Source organism: Martes martes (genome assembly GCF_963455335.1).
Source record: "Martes martes genome assembly, chromosome: 8".
In the NCBI taxonomy this organism is placed as follows: Eukaryota; Metazoa; Chordata; class Mammalia; order Carnivora; family Mustelidae; genus Martes; species Martes martes.
Window position 1 is genome coordinate 111,028,589 of NC_137895.1, and position 21,083 is coordinate 111,049,671.

The 21,083-nt window shown below is 38.8% G+C and overlaps 1 protein-coding gene across 30 annotated transcripts in view; it reads left to right on the forward strand.

Annotated features, from left to right (window-relative positions):
- PARD3 (par-3 family cell polarity regulator) overlaps positions 1-21,083 on the forward strand; it is a 655,030-nt gene that overhangs the window by 113,849 nt on the left and 520,098 nt on the right. The window lies entirely within an intron of this gene.

Genomic DNA, 21,083 nt, shown 5'->3' on the forward strand with positions numbered 1-21,083 from the left:
TCTAATTAGAAACTTACTTTAAAGAACATTTGGGTGACTCCCTTTGGTATGTTTGTTTTATAACAAGTATTGTGAGTCTTCCCTATACTGAATTCTATGGTATAATGCTTTTCTTGACACCTGGGCTTTATTAAGATTACTATGTTATAGAATTTTAAATTTCCAACTTTTTGAATGGAATTCTCTTTAAAAGTTTCTCCTGCCATTTTTTCCTTTGTCTTAACCAAACCGACCCCCTTTCTTGACAACTGACGTCTGTTTCCGTGTGTGATAACGCAAGGTCTCTGAGTTCTGACCCGAGCACTGGCCCGTCCCAGAGTGGGCATGGGCAGTGCTCTACCTGGCTCCCCAGGGAGTGGGTGCATCTCAGGGAGCAGGGGCGTCCCAGGCATCCTCCCCGGATGCACTCTGTGTTCCCAAAGCCACACTTTTCTTGGTGTTGCTCTTGGGGAGCTTTTAGACTGTAGGACCATCCTCAGTGTCCTCTGATTTCGGCATCACGAACGGGACCACCCCCAGGCACATCAGTGTTCACTTCTCTCACCCTTTTGTCCTGCTCTTTGAGGGAATGAGGAGGAGAAGTGACACTCAGTATTTTAAGAATTTGTGACAGGATATTTGGCTTTGCATGTGGAAGTCAGATGATTATTGTCGTGGGGTGGTGGGGCCGGAGCAGACTTTGGCCACAGCCTCGTTTGTGTTCTGGTCGTGATGAAGTTATGGAAGGGCTGCCAGCTGCACACGTCATCACGTGTGTCACGGCACAGGATAGGTTAAGCCAGCGGTCACATCGTGGGGTTGGAGGACGGTGAAGCTGTCTCATACTCACTCTGGTTCTCCCTGGGGAGCCCACCCTCCCTGTCTCTGCCTTCCTTCTGCTGCCCACCTTCCTCCTCTCCCCGCAACCCGGTTCTCTTTCCCCCCTTCCCCTCCATTCTTGTTACTGACCCTTTGCTTCACCTTCCCTCCATGCCTGTACTTGGCTGCGAGATGGCTGAGCACGGCTATCTTGTCTTCTCGGCTTCTGCTTTCCTGACAGCCCAGTGCCTCATTCAGAACTGGCAGATATCTTCTATGTTTTCTTGAAATCTTGAGGAAAATGAAAAATCCCAGGGATGAGATAGTGTGTAAATTCAGGGAGGTTTGATTCACTAGCACATGCCATTGTGGGCTTTGTCCCATGTAGCTCCTGCATCGGTCAAAAATGCAGAACTGTTCTGCCCGTTTCTGATTTGCTGCTCTTTCTTTTGGTGTCACTTCTCCTTTTTGGGCTTTTCAGTGAGCTGGGTGTAAGGTGACTCTCAAATCCTTTTCCTGCCATCCACTTACCTAGAAACTTAAATTACAGACAGTTTATTGTGTGGTTCAACTTCAAAGCGTAAAGCAACTCTCGATGTTTATGAAGAATTCAAACAGGTGCCCTTGCCCAGCTATAATATTACAAAGAGATGAACTCATGTTATATTAATCTTTCAATATTTTCCCTTCCTGTTCCTTGTTTTCTTTCTTTCTTTCTTTTTTTTTTTTGGTTGCTTTTTCTAATATAAAAATATTGTAGCTCCTGGTGAAGAAAAATAAACACATAAAGAGGGAAATAATCACCTGACGCTGCTGCCCAGAGCTCGTCCCTGGTGTCGCTTGAGTGGGTTTGGCGGCCTGACTCTTCTCTTTGCTCAAATACTGACACAGACTTTCTTTAAAGTAAAAAGGATTGAACAGTGGCCTGCTTTTTCTCTTTGAGTTGATTATCAATATATTTCCATGCCCATCAACTGTGGCCGTGCTAGCATAGCTGCGTATGGCGTTTCGTTTTACGGTTTGGTGTAGTCGTTGCTGCTCTTATTTTGGATACTTGGATTACTGTGGAGAAGGCAGAGGTGGCCATCAGTGTACTTTTTGACTTTGGCATTCTTGCATTCTGAGCAGCAGAGATGAGCATGCCCAGATTTCTCCACCTGTGTTTCCTTTTTGACTGTGTACAGACAGGCTTTGCCGCAGATGGGTACCATGCTGTTCACACGTCGTGGCTTTCGATAGAGTGAATCAGGATGTTTTAAAGATTGTCTCTGCGGTTGGCCGAGCTCTGGTGTGTTGCTTGGGATAACCTGCTGTGGACTTTGATTTGCTGGGTGGGTAGGATGGGGGGCTGTTCCCTGTCTCAGTGCTCGAGAACATGGAGCTCGGAGGACTCGTGCACACGGCACCTGCAGTCGTGCTCTCTGGGTTCACGGACTACAGATTACAGTTTCTCACCGTCCGTCCTAGCGCCTCAACTATTAACCTAATAGTTAATTGTGTTAAAGAAGATTATTATTTTCAGTTGCTGAGTAACAAATTACCCCAAAGACCTAAACAGTAGTATTAACCACCTTAACAGTGTGCACGTTTTAAATAGGTAGAATACTGAGATGTGGATGTTCAGCAGTAGGATTTAAAAAAAATCTTTGGAAATGTACTATTATTTTGGGCTCAGTATATGGCATTTTGGGTGGATGTTCTATGTGTATTTGAAAATAATGTGTATTCTGCAGTTGTTGGATTGTGTGTTCTGTACAGATCAGTTAGGTTAAGGTGGTTGATACTATTGTTTAGGTCTTTGGGGTAATTTGTTTCTCAGCAACTGAAAATAATAATCTTTAAACACAATTAACTATTAGGTTACACACATAAATGGAGGAAGAAGCAAATTATGATCTTCTAAAATAGTTGCTATTAAAATCAGAGATATTTTATTTTTCCATTTTTAAAGATTTATTTGAGAGAGAGAGAGAGAGAAAAGAGAGAACGAGGTGGGGAGGGACAGAAACAGAGGGAGAGAATCTCAAGCAGACTCTTGCCGAGTGTGGGCTTGATCTCATGACCTGGAGATCATGACCTGAGCTGAAATCAGGAGTCAGACGCTTGACTGACTCTGCCACCGAGTCGCGCCTGAAGGAGAATGTTTTAAATATTAATAAATGAAGTAAGTTTTCAGGGAGTTTTATATCATGCAGATTAAATTCAGTTTCCCAAATAGAAAAATGTTAGAGAATACCATGTATTGCCGACTGAAAGAACTTTTAAATCATTTTTGATTTGTTCAGAGATACTTATTTATTTTTTATTTTTTGTGTTTATGTTCAGAAATCTTTATATGATCAATTTAAGTTTTTGAATTTACATTTTTGAATGAGCTTCTTAGAGGACCCATTTGAAGTTGTAACTGTAAAAATATATATATATGATTAAGAATCCAGACTCTCCACACTCACATTCATGGTATTGTCAGATGCATTATTCAGACCGAAGGGTTGCATGTAGTCAGTTGTATGGCTCCTTTCCATGGCTTTGAAATTTGACTCTGATTTAATCATCCTGGAGTGTTTTCAAGTATTTTTGGCAGCTACTCTTGAGTAAGGATTTTGACACCTGTTTTGCTTTTAGGTTAAAAAAGACATTACAGTTCTCTTACACAATAAAATTGCTCTAAAAAGTGTCCTGTTTAATGAAAACCCCCTGGTCATGTTTAAAATGCAGATAGATACTTAGCCTGGGGAAATAAGGTCTCCATTAGCCAGGCCTGGGCATCTGCATTTTATAAACCGTCCAGGTGGTATTTGGGCTCACTGAACTTTGAAACCATGGTTTAGTGGCCCTGCCATCAGTCTCTGTAATGGGGATTTTCTTTCAAAGGTGTAAATTACAGGGGAACCTGGGTGGCTCAGTTGGTTAAGCATCTACCTTTGGCTCAGACATGATACCAGCGTCCTGGGATCGAGCCCCGCTTCGGGCTCCCTGCTCAGTGAAGAGCTTGCTTCTCCCTCTACCTCTGCGGCTCCCCCTGTTTGTGTTCTCTCTCTGTCTGTCTCTCTCTCTGTCAAATACATTAAAAAAAAAATAAAAATAAAAAAGGTATAAATTTTATACCAGATCGCTGTGAATTTGTGAAATTTTGAAAAATTATTTTTCATAGAGAGATATTAGGATTAAGAGGCAACAATTTAAATGATAGCAAAAGAAGATTGAAGTACCTAATTAGTACCTAATTTTGCTCATTATCCTTTAATTATTAGAGTTTCATGCACAGCACTGAGGAAGTTTTATTTTGGTGCCTACACGATTCAAATGGCCAGGATTTACCCAAGTTTATTCAAAATGGCATTACCATGTGTTGTCTTGGGTTCTTGGAGTAGGTTTGATTTTATAAGATAGAATAATTCTAGATCTACTTTGGGTATATGAATGTGCCTTGTTTTGTTTGTCCCTACTCTACATTGCTGCTTTTGAGTAAAAGGGAACAGAGATTCCGAGTGGGCACACTGTCATCGTGTTTTATTTAATCTTAGTGTCTCATTCTCAGTATTCTCCGTTGACATTTTGCCAAATGATGAAAAACTGAAATGGTTTCCATGTTATCGGTAGCACCTCTTAGAACAGCTGTTGTAATGTGTTTGTCTGTATGTGCTTTCCTGAGTGTCAAGCTGTTTCTCATCTCAATTTCTTCCTCGTTTGGTCTTTGTTATCTGTTATTTATTATTTTAGTGAACCTTCCCTCGGTTCTCCTCAAATAGGTCTAGGTCATTCCTGCTACTCCTCTGTGAACTGCAGTAAAATTTGAAAATTCCAAATAGATTACAGTAGAAAAATGTTTTGTATTCACTTCTCTCTGCATGCCAGTCACCTGAGACCGATTGTAAGAACATTAACAGAGATTTTAGGTGGACTGACCAGGAACTTAAAGCTCGGGGGAAGTGTGCTTTTGTGTGTGTGATCAGCAAGAAGAAAGCCATTTCCATATGTTACGGTCTTCCTTTTCATACCTTTGGTGCTCAAGGTGCTTAGTTGCAAGCATTTCCTTTGTCATCCTTGGATGTAATTTTGTTTTGACCAGGAATGATGTTGTGTGTGCTATTTTTGTGAAGACCTTTTTAAGATTTTATTTATTAGAGAGCGGGGGGTTGGGGAGCATGAGCAGTGGGGAGGGGTAGAGGGAGAGGCAGACTCCCAGATGAGCAGAGAGCCCCACATAAGGCTCGGTCCCAGGGCTGACCCCTAGATCGTGACCTGAGCCGAAGGCAAATGCTTAACCGACTGAGCCACCCAGGCACCCAGGGAATGTCTTCTACCATCTGCTCCTTGTGGAAGAAGGGTTGAAAGGAATAGTAATTTAAACTCTTTTTGGAAGTTTATATGAGCTTGGAGAGTGGGAGCTGGGGGCGAGGTGCTGCGGAGGATTGTTGTGGAGACTGCTGGCTGCTGCTTTTTGGGAAGAACCTAGGGTTTCCTGGGGGACAGTTTGGCCAGTGTCCTCATTGGAAGCATGTTGAGAAAAGGAGACTTTAAAAATTTATTGGAATCATGGGCAAGCATTAATTTCTGCATGTTGGCTGAAGCTAGTGCTGAGGTATACATCACACATTTTAATCATTCTCCTAACTTAGAAACTGATGTAGTTTTGTGCTCTTGTGTTCACAATATTTCTGCCCCATCAGATGTCTGATGTTAGTATCATTGAAATGTGTTGTAATAAATTTTGCTTTTGAAATACATGTCTGACACAACTTTCAGGCAAGGTACATGGTTTAGTTTTAAAAGTTCATTGTTTTCTACTGTTTTGGGTGTTATTTTTTGCTACCTAGGTATAACTCATTATTTTACTTGTTTTGGCATCAAGTTACTGAGAAATAATCAGGGTCCAGGGAGGTGACGGTGGGAGTATATTGTGCTTCTCTGTGGAGAACGTGTGTACACAGGTCCTTTAAAGGGGGCGTTATACATTCTGTGCCGTAGCTATTGATAATGTGGAGAGAAACACTCTTTTGTTTTTATTTATGCCGAAGACAGTCACATCTCTAGTTTTTAGATGAGAATGAAGAACGTATTTTTGGATCTGGAATAGTTTCTAAAACACGAATAAGCCTGAAGAATGAGCTCTGAAGAAATGGCTTGTTGCTTAAATTACAGCGAGAGCTCACAGCTCATAATTGAAACAAATCTAATTTTAATTTCTTTAAAGACTGGATCCTTCTCCTTACATAACACATCACCAAGCATGTGCCTGATAAGAGAAAGTTTTGAGATTTAAATTCCTTTGTTGTCAAGACTAGAACACTAAATTGCTGCATGAGGTCAGTTATTTTTTAGAATGTCCGTATCCTGGAGGTAGGAGTGGGCTGAGGGGTTCCTGATAACTTCCTTTTCACCCTTTCCCCCCGCCCCCACACCTAATTTCTTGTTGACTTGGCCCGTGAATACATTCCTTTAGTTATCCCTAAACATGTGAGAGAATTTTTACAGACTAGGATTTCTGAATAATGATGATGATAACAGTAATAATAATAATAATTTTAAAAGGCAGCACATATAATAATTTCCTTTGAAAGATACTAAGACTTTTAGTTTTATTTTTAGTTATTTTAACTAATTTACTGAGCACCTATTATGTGCCAGCCGTTATGCTCAGTACTGTAATACAGTGTCAAACAAAAGGAGACACAGTTTGTCCTTTCGAGGTCCTCATGGTCTATCGTGAGGGTCAGAATTAAACAATCATAGAAATTAAATGTAGAATTACCAACAAATAATGGTCTGAAGATAAGGAGTCATGCCACAAAAGGTGGCACAAAGCATTCTGACCAAGTCAGGATGAAGCAAGACTTGCCTAAAAGATACAGTCAAGCTGAATCTGAAGGACGGGTATGTGAAAATTGAGAGTGGTGGGTGATGAGAGTTCCGTTTGAGAACTGTGTCCCTGGCCGCCGTGGGAGGGTGAATGGATAGGAGCAGGCAGATGCAGGGAGCCTAGTGAGCAGGTGTTGCCAAGGGAGGTGTCAGCAATGAAAGTGGAGTATGTGATTACCTGGGGATTTTCTAATTTTGTTTTTAAATTTCTCCATAATTTTATGACTTCCTAGTTCCAGAATGAAGAAAGCATTAGGCAGTTTTACATATAACTGAGAATAGAGTCATCTTTTTAAACTTTAATGTGAATTGGCAGAGGGAAGGACTGATATAAAAGAGTTTGATGACTTGGAATTGAAATGATTTGTATTAAATAGACTTCATTAACTAGACAATTTCATTAATTTCCTCCTAAATGGATTTATTTTAGTTAGGCTCTAAAGAAAATATTTAAATTAAATGCTGAGTAGAGCACCACATGGCTAATTAATTAATTCAGAGAGATGATTTCCCAACATTTAGATATTTTATGGGTACTGGTTTGCCCACAGCTCTTCGGTTTGTGGGTGGATGGGTTGGGGAGTGCAGGGCCAGGTGTAGCAGAGGTGTTGGTGGTGAGGAGTGCTTGTGGAAGGGAACAAAGAAGGGGGATTGGCCTCCTACATGGTCCGCCAATTGGAAGGGCTTCTCATAAGCATTTGGAGTTTTGAAGTTGGGAACAGCCTGTACAGTGTTGGCTGCTCATAGCTTTCCTAGGGAAAGCAGTCCAGACTTTGTTTGTCTGGGGCCACCCATAGTTTGGGAAGGTGGGGGACAATGTCTCACTCTTCTAGTTATCATATTAATTGTAGGCCAGGGCTTGGTTCCTGCTTTGTTGCACCTTTTATGTTGCTTCACCAAAGATGGGCGTCTTGTTTGGGGGGATGAGAAGCCACATGGCCTGTATTTGGATCCCAGCTCCGTGATTACTTCACGAGCTTCAGAAATTACTTAATCTCTCTAACCTCAGTTTTCCCATTTCTAAATGGAGGATAGCGATTGTACTACTTTGTGAGGTTGTGTTAAATTTGAGTTTAAACCTGGGGATGTGTGTTAAGGATTCAGCACTCTTTAGCAAAAATAACACCCCAGTAAATGGTAATTACCGTCATCATTGTTGATCACATCACTACCACCGTCATCATTGAATTATGTTAACACTCATTCTTTTTTTTTTAATTTTTAAAATTAATTATTTTTATTAACATGTAATGTGTTATTTGCCCCAGGGGTACAGGTTTGTGAATCATCAGGTTTACACACTTAACAGCACTCACCATAGCACATACCCTCCCCAATGTCCATAATCCAACCACCCTCTCCCTACCCCCCCTCCCCCCGGCAACCCCTCAGTCTGTTTCGTGAGATTGAGTCTCTTATGGTTTGTCTCCCTCCAGAACCCATCTTGTCTCATTTTTTCCTTCCCTACCCTCCACGGCCCCCCCGCCCTGCCTCTCAAATTCCTCATATCAGAGAGACCATATGATAATTGACTTATTTCACTCAGCATAATACCCCCTAGTTCCATCCATGTCACTGCAAATAGCAAGATCTCATTTCTTTTAATGGCTGCGTAATATTTCATTGTATATATATACCAAATCTTCTTTATCCATTCATCTGTTGATGGACATCAAGGTTCTTTCCATATTTTGGCTATTGTGGACATTGCTGCTATAAGCATTCGGGTACATGTGCCCCTTCGGATCACTACATTTGTATCTTTAGGATAAATACCCAGTAATGCGATTGCTGGGTCATAGGGTAGCTCTGTTTTCAACTTTTTGAGGAACCTCCATGCTGTTTTCCAGAGTGGCTGCACCAGCTTGCATTCCCACCAGTAGTGCAGGAGGGTTCCCCTTTCTCTGCATCCTCGCCAACACTCATTCTTTTAATAATAGTTTCTAATGATTTAAAAAAACAAATAAGCCATATTACCTTGGGTATTTTTTAATGAAAAATATTCTATAATGTTTACTTGCATTTATGGGTTTTTTTGTTTTTGTTTTTTTACATTTCTATCAATTTGAAAAGAGCTTGGTAATTATTACTCAGTAATAGTTGTTGGAAGAAATACATTATTTTTTAATCCTTGACATTTGAGGATTTCCACTATACTGTCAATATGCATGTTCTTCTGAACAGAAAAAAAGTGATCCCGGTTTCAATTTTTAGTGTTTGGGAGCCAACAGGGACTGTCATTAAAAAAAATAAAGCACAAATAGACTTGGCATCAAAAGCAAAGGCAACAAAACAAGTCGGAACACATCAAGTAAGAAAGCTTCTGCTCATCAAAAACATGAAAAGGCAGCCTATGGAATGGGAAAAAATATTTGCAAAACATTTATCTGATAAGGGGTTAATATCCAAAATACATAAAGAACTCAAATCGCTCAATAGCAGAATACCAAAGAATCCATTTTAAAAATGGACAGAGGAACTGAATAAACATTTTCCCAAAAACGTCATATAAATGGCTAACAGATAAATGAGAAAAAGCTGCTCAACACATCAAGGAGATGCCAGTTAAAAGCACAGTAAGATATCACCTCATACCTGTCGGAATAGCCATCCTCAAAAGACAAGAGATAACTAGCGTTAGTGAGGATGTGGAGCAAAGGGAACGCTGGTGCACTGTTGGTGGCACTGTGAACTGGTGCAGCCACTATGAAACCAGTACTGGGGGTCCCTCAAAAAATGAAAACTGGAACTACGGTATTATCCAGCAACCCCACTTCAGGGTATATTTCTAAAGAAAATCAATTCATTATCTCAAAGAGGTATCTGCACTCCCAGGTTCATTGCAGTATTGTTCATAGTAGCCAAGGTATGGAAACAATCTAAGTGTCCATCAGCAGATGAATGGATCGGTAAGATCTCACATCCGTGTGTGTGTGTGTGTGTGTGTGTGTGTCTGTGTCTGTGTCTGTGTCTGTGTGTCTGTGTAATGGAGTATTATTCAGCCATTAAAAGGGCATTTTGCCATTTATGATAACGTGGATGAATCTCTTTGGGGGCATTATGTTAAATGAAATAAGTCAGACAGAGTTAGACAATATATGTGTGTGACCTCACATATAGAATCTAAAAAAGGTGACCTCCTAGAAAGAAAGCCAGAATTATGGTTACCAGGGCCTGGGAACTGGGGACAGAGGAGTGGTATTGGCCAAAGGGTACAAACTTAAGATGAATAAATTCTGGGCACCTAGTATACGGCATAGTGATTATAGTTAGTAATGCTATATTAAGTGCTAAAAGTTGCTAAGAGTAGGTCTGAAATATTCTCACCACACAGAAGAGATGATAATTATGTGATGCAGATATTAACTTAATGCTAAGGTATTAATATTTTGTAATATGTAGGTGTATCAAATCAACACATTAGACATCTTAAACTTACACAATGTTACATGTCAATTGTATCTCAATACAGCTGTGGGGCAGGCAGTGGGGAGGCAGACCTTGTTTTCAGTCTTAAAACACTACCTGGTCAGCAGTAACAATTTTCCAGAAAAATAGCACGTATTAAAAGAAGCACTCCAGAATAAATGCTACCAGACGCTGCTTTATAATAATATGCATCTTTAAAAATACCTAGTTTAAGTTTTCCTTTCATCTCTTGAATGAAATATGTAAAATTCAGCTTTTCATGTATATAATAAACCATTGTCACATAAAGGGGAAAAAAGGAGGAAGATTGGTAGCTGTTGATTTCTTCTTCTTTATTAAAATTTTGAAGTAATTTCAGAGAAGTTATTATGTATGATAAAGAAGATTATCCCATTCATTTATTCATTCACACAAGGATAGAAATCATGTGGAAAGTAGCAGATTTTTTTTTCCTGGATTTTATATCAAAAACAGAAGAAAATTGGCATGGCTTTGTACCCTTTGATTCTCATGTAATTCCAGAATAAATCAACTAATAAAGCTAAAAAATTTATTTTGGAGCTTCAAAATAAAAAGCTTCTGCACATATGTGGTAAGAGTTAAACATCCAAAATAAATGAAGAACTCCTACAACTCAATAGCAAAAGAACAACCCCCCCAACAAAAATAATGAAAAACAAACAAACAAAAAAACCAGTCAGATTAAAAAATGGGCAGAAGATCTAAATAGACATTTTCCAGAGAAAGACAACAGGTACATGAAAAGATTCTCAGTCTTATTAATCATTAGGGAAATGCAAATCAAAACCACAATAAGATGTCACTTCACATTTGTTAGAATGGTGGTTATTAAAAAAAGATAACTAACAGGGTTGTTGACGGTGTGGAGAAAAGGGAACCCCTGTGTACTCTTTGTGGGGACGTAAATTGGTGCACTATGGACAAGATATGGGGGTTCCTCAAAAAATTAAAAATAGAACTACCGTGTGATCCAGGTATTTATCTGGGTATTTATCTGAAGAAAACAAAAACAGTGATTCAAAAGCAGATATGTGACATGTTCGTTGCAGCATTATTTACAGTAACCAAGGCATGGGAACAGCCTAAAGTATGCACTGATGGATGGATAGATAAAGAAATTGTGGCATATATATATATATATAGTTGGATGTTACCCAACCCTAAAAATAGTGAAATCTTGCCATTTGTGCCAACATGGATGAACCTCAAAGGCATTATGCTAAGTTAGAAAATGACAAATACCGTATGACTTCTCTTTATATGTGGAATCTAGAAAAGAAAAAAACAACCCCTTACCCCCAACTTACAGATACAGAGAATAGTTTGGTGGTTACAAGGAGGGCAAGTGAGAATGGGCACTTTTTTTTTTTTAGTTTAAATAAATAAAAACAATTTTTAAAAAATCGAGTTCAACCTAATTGTAGTACACACTGTGGCAGGATATGGTTACACCTTTGTATAAATTTGTATGTATCACTATTGATATGTATCAATATTGTATCAATATACATATGAATATCGATACAAACACCCTTGTATCAATATACCTTTGATAGATATGGTAGTGTCCTCATAGGCTCTCAGGCTGTGAAGAATGAGGGCAAAGAAGGTATTAAGGGTGACTTTTAGAGTTTTAACTGGAGCGAGTGGGGTAGGGGTTATGGAGGTTCCATTTACTGTGGGAGGTTCATTTAAGTAGACAACTTAGGAATGGAATAAGGATACAGGGTTGGGGCAGTCAAATCTCCTTCCTACTGGGACATGTAAGTGATTTTGTAATGCCTTTGAGACTTCCAAGCAAGGGTGTCACGTAGGTGGTTGCACATAGACGTCTGGAGCTCAAGGGAAAGATCAGAGTTGGAAACACGAATTTGGAAGTTACCACTGTATAGAATAAATGGCATTTAAATAACATTTCCATGTGACAAAAATTTGTAATAACAACCTCATAATCTTTATTGGTTTCTTCTTTGATACACACCCTTGACTTAATACTTGCCTTGATTATGATGGAAAATACTAGTAAATTTTAGTTAGGAAATTAATGTAAAATGTGGAAAAGGAACTCAAGTTCCCCTGAATTAACACAGTTGAATGAAAATAAGGGAAAATTTAGATTTTGAGAAAAACAGCGGCATTTAAAAGGCTGTGAAGTGTGCAGGGAGACTGCTCCTTAGACACAAGACAGTGGTAATATTACCTCCAAGATACGTACAGAAAATCACACTCTGAAAGCCACTACAGATTTTTGAGTTTTATAACCAGCCTTTTAATGTTGGAAGGCATTCACATGACTGCCAGCCCGGAAAGTGCGTATTTAATATAATAAAAGCACATAGTATAAAATTAGAAAGCCACCTGGAATGTGGAAATTACAGACTCTGTATCCTGTGTTTCACAATTCTGATATTTCTTGCACTGGAATATCTGGTATATTGCTTGACCTCTTTACTTACGAAAAATTGATCAGCAACACTTCTTTTTAAGGGGATAGTCAAATGGTGACTGTTTGTTCTCAGGCATTATTAGCAGCAACGTGTAGAGATTTCTGTTGTAGGAACTCGAGATTGAAACAAAGCTGTACTTACCGTTTTCTATAACAGCATCATTTTCTTTGATTTAGTCCAGACATATTTATTGAACATCTCTTCCATTCCACACAAAACTTGAGAGATTGAAATGAACAGGGAGTGGGTGACCTTTAGGGAATCCCATTGTGAAATAGGAAGATGAAAACGCTAACAAAATATTTTTCCGGTAAGACTGTTTTCTGTGATTTGGTTGTGTCTTTTTCTCCTAGTATAAATTAAAATAATTGTGAGTACTATTATAGTAGGAAATATTTCATAATAGGTGGGGATATTCAGGTAGGATGAGTTGGGAGGCATGTTCTGGTCAGCCTACAGAGCAGAAATGCTTCCTTAAATCCCCATTGCCAGTTCTGATTTTTCCCTCTCTGCCAGAAAATCAGCCTTCTCTTCAGATCGTCTCCCTTCTACAGTTGTTCACACAACAGATCTCTGCTCCTCACACTGTCTTGGTGGAGGATTGGATTTGTTTTCTTTTTGCATTCCAGTACTTTTATAAAATACAATGTAGATTAATTACAAGGAAAAATTATCTTGTGTTTTGCTTGCTTCTGTTTCATCTGTGATTAGAGTTAATGGATATAAAAGAATTCTGTCAAATTGCTTCAGAGTTTCCAAGAAGCTTACTCTATTTCTGTACTTTCCTGGAGGCTGGGGTGACACTTTCAACAGCACCATAGTATGTAACTCTTTGTTAAATAGTGTTGCCTTTAAAATTCCTGTGTTTGCATTATTTATCAGTGAGATATTCTGGTATAGGCTAATGTTTGGTTCTGCAGTTTCTTTAATAATTGGTATGTATGTGTTTTTAAAAATAATGTGTACTTCTTAAAAAAACTCCTCTAAGATTGTAGCTAAATTAAAAAAATATGACCTTGAAAGTAATTGCCATCAACCCTTGGTTAGGCTTGTGTGTGTCCTGAATTGTTGAGTTTTGTGAGACTCTGGTATTAATAGTAATGAGTATTAATTGTGTTGCAGATATTTGTAGTGTCCAGTACTCACTGGAAACCTAATTCTTTGTTTTCGTGGGTATCTTACTTTCGTGATCTCTCCTCACACTCAGCCTCTGTTCAGTTAGACCTGAGATAAAGTGAAGAAAAGATGCTCTTGATGCCTTTTGAAAGGACATAAGAACACCTTTCCTCTCCTTTCTGGGACACAGGAGAGGTATTCCAGACAACTAACTCATTTTTTCCTGTGAATATTTTGTCCTGTATTTTTCAGGGTAAAAGGTGTATATTTGGGGGGAAAAGGTGTGTATTTGAGACTTGATCACTTCATTTCTTTTTCACTGGAAGAAGAGAATGTTCCAGGAGATTGACAGATAGTCATGCTAGGAGGGCGCCTGTTTTGAAGTAGGAGCTGTGTTTTGATCCTATCCTGCTGTCGGTTTTGGCAAGGAATGAGTTAAGGAGACTTCTTTGAACCTGGTGTGTTTACTCACACCCTGCTGACTCTTGAAGATGTGTTGCTACACCCTGTTTTACTCCTGACAGACTACCTGTGGCCTGTTTAACTGGTGATGGTTGTTTTCATTTGGGGTGGTGGAGCTCCTTGCTGATCTCCCTGGTGAGCCCGGAACCAATGCTGCCATATGCAAAGCTTGTGTCTCCATTGAGGGTCACCTAAGTGGAAGTCTGTCCTGTATTGCCCACCTGTTTTCAATTAGTTACCCTTCCTAGAGGACTGAGCAAAACACAGATCATATGTCTGGGTTTTGGCGGCTATTTATTTGGGAATCCTTTTATTCTGTAGTTAGTTTTGGAATCTGAGTCACTGTGGATTTTGCCTTTCTAATGGGTTGAGATGGCAGACAGATTGAAGAGGAAACCTGCAAAGAGGTACTACACTTTTTCTGGTACCTTTCGGAAGGATTCAGTGAAAGCGCTGAGGTTTTCAAGGTCTTCAAACCTCAAAAGAACTATGTCAGAAATCAGCAAAAGGCAGGTTGGTACAGAAATTTCTGATCCTTTTATATCTCCTTTGGAGTCGAAATTAACATTCCTTGTGTTTATTTCTTAATATTCTCTTGAAAAAGTTTCTTGATTTCTTTGAACATTGTTTTATAGCTACAAAATCATATTGGTGTTTTCTATGCCATCAGTGCATTTGTGGATGTTTATTATTTGTGTGTATGTTTATTGATTTATCGTGTGAGTTTAAATTGCTTACTGTGTGTTACAACACAAGGTTGTGATGTTATCGGAAGATTCTGATTACTAATATGAAATCTCCTACTAGGACCCTCATGTTACCCAACATCTCATTGACTTTTATGCATAAACAAAATATTAGAATATAAGCAAATAAATATTTATACAAATTCATAGGAATATTATTCCAGAAGACTGTTTGGAACTAAACGTATTTTTCCTAAAAAATACTTTGAGGCTACTGAATGGAAATAGAAATGTTAGGAAGAGATTCTGGCTGTGTGCTTTCTTGATGTGTTGTTTTACTGTTTATGTGCTGAATATAAAACTCGTCCAGATAATGCCTAGCATGTCTTTTAAAAGCACTATGTTAGAAATGGAAAGATTCCCTTCTTTAATGTTATTATCTTTGGAGCTATTTTTCAATTACCAAACAATAATAATTGGTAAGAATTATACATAATCACACACCACACACAAAATACAATTTTTTTCCTTTATAATTTATTGTTGGACTAGAGCCATGGATTGCGTTCTCCAACCCCTCCACCATGGCCTTTTGGTAGAATGGTTCTTTTTGAGCTCAATTAAATAATATCCATGTCTCTACTGGTGAAAAATTGTTTTTTCAGTATTACAGTTAAATGCTTCAGAATGAATTCCTTCTTTTATAGCTCAAAATCAGCCCAATATTTATCTGGGAAGTTTATGGTTGGTTGTTTTTTAGAACATCTCTCAGTGGTCTATAGAGGTGGACACTGGAAATTATTTTGTATCATCCATTCTATACTTTGGTCCTCAAATTTCTTAATCTAAAGATTTGCTAAATCTTGAGTGGTTTTAGTTCTATCTTTTCCCTTGCTCTTCCTTATTATTATGGAGAATACTGACTTGTTAGAAGCAGATCAAGTCCTGAGATATTCCAAATCTCTACAAAGTATTTCCTCCAGCAGAAATCACAACCATAATAGATGTTTGTTGGTTAAGAATTTTGAACGATCCTGAATCATTTCAGTATGGCATTGTTTATGTTCAGATCAAATATAGTTTGAGTTAAGGACACAGAGTAAAGCCTGTTTTTAAGAAAGGAAACTTTCTATGTAGAGTATACAGAAACCAATACCAGCAAGGAATGAGGAAATGAAGGGTACTAATTCAGTAGGCAGAATCCTTTCTCTTCCCTCTTGAAGAAGCATTGAATTTAAAACTCTGCTTGAACTCAAGGGTGGGGGCCTATGTGTTGGCATTTGATACTTGAGAATTTAAATATGAGTGCCTTGCATTGGCATTAAGGATTCTGTGGCATTGTTTATAGAAGTAGGGTGTAGTTCTCTGCCAAAATCCAGTTTGTTTAATTAAATTCTGCTGAGCATTTCTAACTTCATGTCCTAAACTACTTCTAATTACTTGTAGTTTCAGTGGTGGTAATAGTAGGCATGGAATTCTGCTCTTATAAACATGCTTTTTAAATGATTAACGTCTAAGCTGTCTGGTAAAATGTGTTACTTTTTTCTTTTAAAGACCAGATGTGGTCTTTTGGAGGGGGTATGGGGACATTGGCAGTGTAGATAAAGAGCTCTGTTAGACCTGCACAAAGTTTCAGGGTCAGTTTATGGACGAGAGTGTGTAACACTCATGAAGATAAAGACACGGTTTTTTTCCCCCCTCAAGCAAGATACATCCTCTCTTTAGAACATCATTTCTTTGCTGGATGCCAGTATGTGACATTTAAGCAACTGTATAATTTCAGTTTTGTGTATCACTTTGCTTGAGCAAAGGTTTCTGTGGAAATTATAAGCATCGAAATCATTGTTCTGTATATTTTTGGGGGGGGGGTGGGAGGTTACAGTTAGAACAAGAGTATAATGATACCTCTGAGAGTTGTCGTGAAAATTGTGATCATGTGTTAAATGGAAAAAGAAAAGTAAGAGAAGCTGAAGTGTCGTATGTTGGACAGTTTGCTGGGCTCACAAGGCAAGGGGTTGAATTTCAAGCATGTATGATTGAAAAATCTGCCTCAGCCAAAGCAGAGCCTGGTTTTGAAGGAAATGGTTGAAATCCGAGCATCAAGATGTGTGATGACCCCGTGTGTGTGGATTAGTTATTTACTTCACTACCAGTACGGTGGTTATTTACCTGTAGATCTGTATGTGCTGACTTCTAGATCTTGATTATATATAAAATTACAATCTAGATGTAGAAGTAGCAGAATGATGCATTCTGACAAAGTTGCTTAATGGTGGGAAAACTAACTCAGAAAGTTAGATGATCTTTAAAAAACTCAAAAAGAAAGCTTAAGAGCTTTAAGTGAGATATACAGTTTACACTTTATTAAAAAGCCTTCCTTAGTCAGTAGAATACCCAGAACTATAAGGAATGCTGCCTCGATCTTTTAGGACCTAAAGGTGATTATTTTGAACCCCTTGGTACTTCTGCACAGGAAATTGGGTGGGTTTTCTGTTAAACTTCCTGGAAATGTGCACTGCCTAGTGTGTGTATGAGAAGATAACATACCAGTTTTCCACGTTAAGAGCCACATGTGGAAGAATGACAGCTAATTGGAGTCTAGCGCTGTACACAAAGTTGCATTTTTATGCTAGTTATTCTCTCCATTATAGACGTGCCCCTCATTGTCCACGAGAAAATGCAGGTTTGTCTGGCGTAATACAGCCCTGTTGATCATAAGACACCAGTAAAACATCTGTTCTCAGTAAGTGCCAATGGGAAACTGCTTTAGAATATTTAACGAGTTAGGAATATATAACACTTCTTTTTTATAAAGTGGTTATTATACAGGTGGTTGTTTTTCTTCTTCTGAGAGAGAGAGTGACTTAGATTGCTAAGTGGAAAGCAGAATGTGTATCTGTGGACAACTTCGAAGGGTGGTCTTTTTTTTTCCTCCCCCCCTTCCTTACCAGAATAGTTTCCTAATAGCAGTAAAGAGAGTTTGGGCTACTATTGTTACCCAGATGTAAAGGAGAAATGGGTTTTGTTTTTAGTCGAGGTAGAGTTGACACACATTGTTACATTAGTTTCAGGTGTATGACATAGTGGTTCAGCAACTCTGTTCTTTACGCTGTGCTCACCCCAGGTGTAGCTGCCACCTGTCCCCTAATCCATTTTGCCTATCCGCCCCACCCCTCTGGAGGGAAATGTGTTCTTGATACATTTTGGGACGTTGCTGTGTGGATATTAAAAGATTATTGACGGGGCGCCTGGGTGGCTCAGTGGGTTAAAGCCGCTGCCTTCGGCTCGGGTCGTGATCCCAGAGTCCTGGGATTGAGCCCCGAGTCGGGCTCTCTGCTCGGCGGGGAGCCTGCTTCCTCTTCTCTCTCTCTGCCTGCTTCTCTGCCTACTTGTGATCTGTCTGTCAAATAAATAAATAAAATCTTTAAAAAAACAAAAAAAGATTATTGCATTTGGCCTATTATTACTCTTACGTTGCAAAGTTGTATATTCTTGCTTTTCTCACCTCAGTTAATACAGTTCATATTTTCTAAGCTTAAATATAATTCATATTTTCAAGAGTAGCATGTAATTTTTTAAATATTAACTTTAGCTTTACCCGTGCAATCAGGTGCATATCATTGTATGCAAAATATTAGTTAAAAAAAAATATAAACCTTAAGTATTTGCTACCCTACGATTGTCCTAGGGCAGATAAGTTTTCTTTCCAAAAACACACTATCCCATTTTGAGAGATTTCTGATTTGCATGGAAGCAGGCTCTCCTTAGTTATTCTTAGGGAAATGCTGTGTCGGCCACTAGGTGTTAATTGTAGTCGGCAGTTCTCCACTGACATTTCTTTATTAAGAGGGTTTGTTCTGAAATGGCAGCCAAGTTTAAAGGAGGCTGCAGTAATCCTGGATTTGAAAAGAGATGAATTCAGAGCATCTAAGACCTAAATACTACGGGGAAGTGAAGTGAATGTCGGCGAAGTACCCATAGGTGATAAATTCTGTGATGGAATTTTATTATCCTCAAGGTATTTTTTGAAAAGACTGTTGAATACAGTTTTCTGGAAAGAATGAAGTGAAGCCAGGGTCTGTAGCTTAATGCTTTCTCTACATCCCTTCCTTCAGATAGTAGGCTCACTACATCCCCATCTAACCAAGACAGGCTTTTGAATAAAGAACTTAGGTAGTTGGAGGATCGGTATATATTTTTTGAAAAGCAACAGTTGTTCCACAGGGAGCACACTAAAATGGAGTGGATACAGTGCAGTTGATCAGGGAGAGAGCATAACGTATATTCTGAACTAGTGGATACATGACCACAGAGAGGACCTGTCTCTCTCAGATTGAAAAAAAAGATGATTGCGTCTGCCACATGGGAACTTGTAGCTGCTCCGTGAGAGTGGGTGCTTGGCTGGTGGTAAATTTTGTTTCCCATTCTGGGTTGGGAACTAAGTGTGCTGTAATTTTTGTTGATTTGTGCTTTAAAAACCTTCAGTTTTGTTCTTGATCATGAGGGTGGGTGAGAAAAATAAAAACGTTTGCATAAATAATAAGTGTAAGTGGTGAAAGGGAGAGCAGTTAACCTTTGGAACAAAAGCCATATGTAACTAAACCCAGGATTTCCACCCCCACCCCCATATGTCGATTTTAGAATTGTATCTTTAAAACCATAAAACATGTTTTTGAAGCTTATGACCCACTTCTCCTTCCCCTTAGGAATGCTACTTCTGGATTCTAACAGCAGTCATAGCTTAGCAAATGCTGATCTTCCTAATGGTTGGAAGGATTGACAGTAGGGCTTAAAAAATCAATTCTCTTTGATTTGGAAATACATATAATCATATTTTGGCAGGGATTTTACCCTTTTCAATTTCTACTAACTCAAGTGTTTAAGTATATCTTGCAGCATTATATGGTAACATCAGCCTGTTGGTATTTCTACTTTTCTTGAATTTAATGTTCTTTTGGAGTTTGAAATACAATTTTGTATGTCAGTTATTAAGAAAAAGTTGAAAAAAAGAATCTCTGTCGCTCTAACACAAAGCATGACTTTATTAATAACAGTCATTCTTTGGTTATCTGGTTTTGGATAGCTTTTCAGTGTAATCTTTTGGTAGGATACATAAGTAGCTTTGTTGTAGAGTATATATTTTAGTTCTTCATTGTAGACTTTTATCTTCATAATAGGATATAAGCCAATTTTTTTTAATTTTTAATTTTTTATTAACATATAATGTGTTATTAGCCACAGGGATACAGGTCTGTGAATCGACAGGTTTACACACTTCACAGCACTCACCATTGCACATACCCTTCCCAATGTCCATAACCTAGCCACCCTCTCCCTACCCCCCTCCCCCCGGAAAGCCAAATTGTTAACAAACAACTTTGGAATATGTTTTTTACCTATATTTTGAAGAGCATCTGAGGAACTTGGTACCTTAGGTACAATATTTTTTAAAATCCACCTTTTCATGCTGATGCTGTGACTATTCATCAAAATGTGGGAAAACAGGTCTCCTGTCAAAGGTCCTATTTCTTTTCAGTAGTTCTAAGCCAATCATTACCTTTTTCCCCTGACCATGCATAGTTTTGTTAATAGTTAGAGGTATTCCTCTCCTCCCCCAATTCTGTCTCCCGTTTTCATCTGCTGTATTCACAGCTATGTCCCTGACACCTAGAAAAATTTCTCCAGGATGGAGGAGGCTCTCAGTATTTGTTGAATGAAAGGATGAAATGAATAGAAATGAGTTAATACCTAAAGCGTCTTTGCCTTGAGAAGGCCCTTTTGGGCAAATAGGATTTTTCTTCTTCTCTTGATTTCCATGAAAACTAAATATTCGTTATTACATGTAAGTATAGCTTTACACAGAAGGCTTTACAAACAGTGGTCCCTTCTACCTGGATTTGAAGACATTTATATTGTGTTAGTCATAATAATGAAATCCTGTAAAGCTAGGTTTGGAGGAAGAGAATTTTGTCTTTTTCCTTTCTCTCTCTCTCAGCTCTTACAGGATTTTGAAGTGACTCAAATGGATGTGAACTATGAGAGAGACTTTCTAGTTCACATCTTCCATGGACTTAGTGGGGGGGGGGTTATGGGGGCCATGAAGTGGGACCTGGGCTGAGCAGGTTGTATTGGGCAGAGAGCGCTTATAGAATCCCACCGCAGACCTACAGTCACCGACTAGGGAGGGTTCTGTGTAGCAGGGTATTTTTATGCTGCTGGAACCTGAACTTTCTTGATCCGGCCAAGAAGTCTGGCTGAGCTG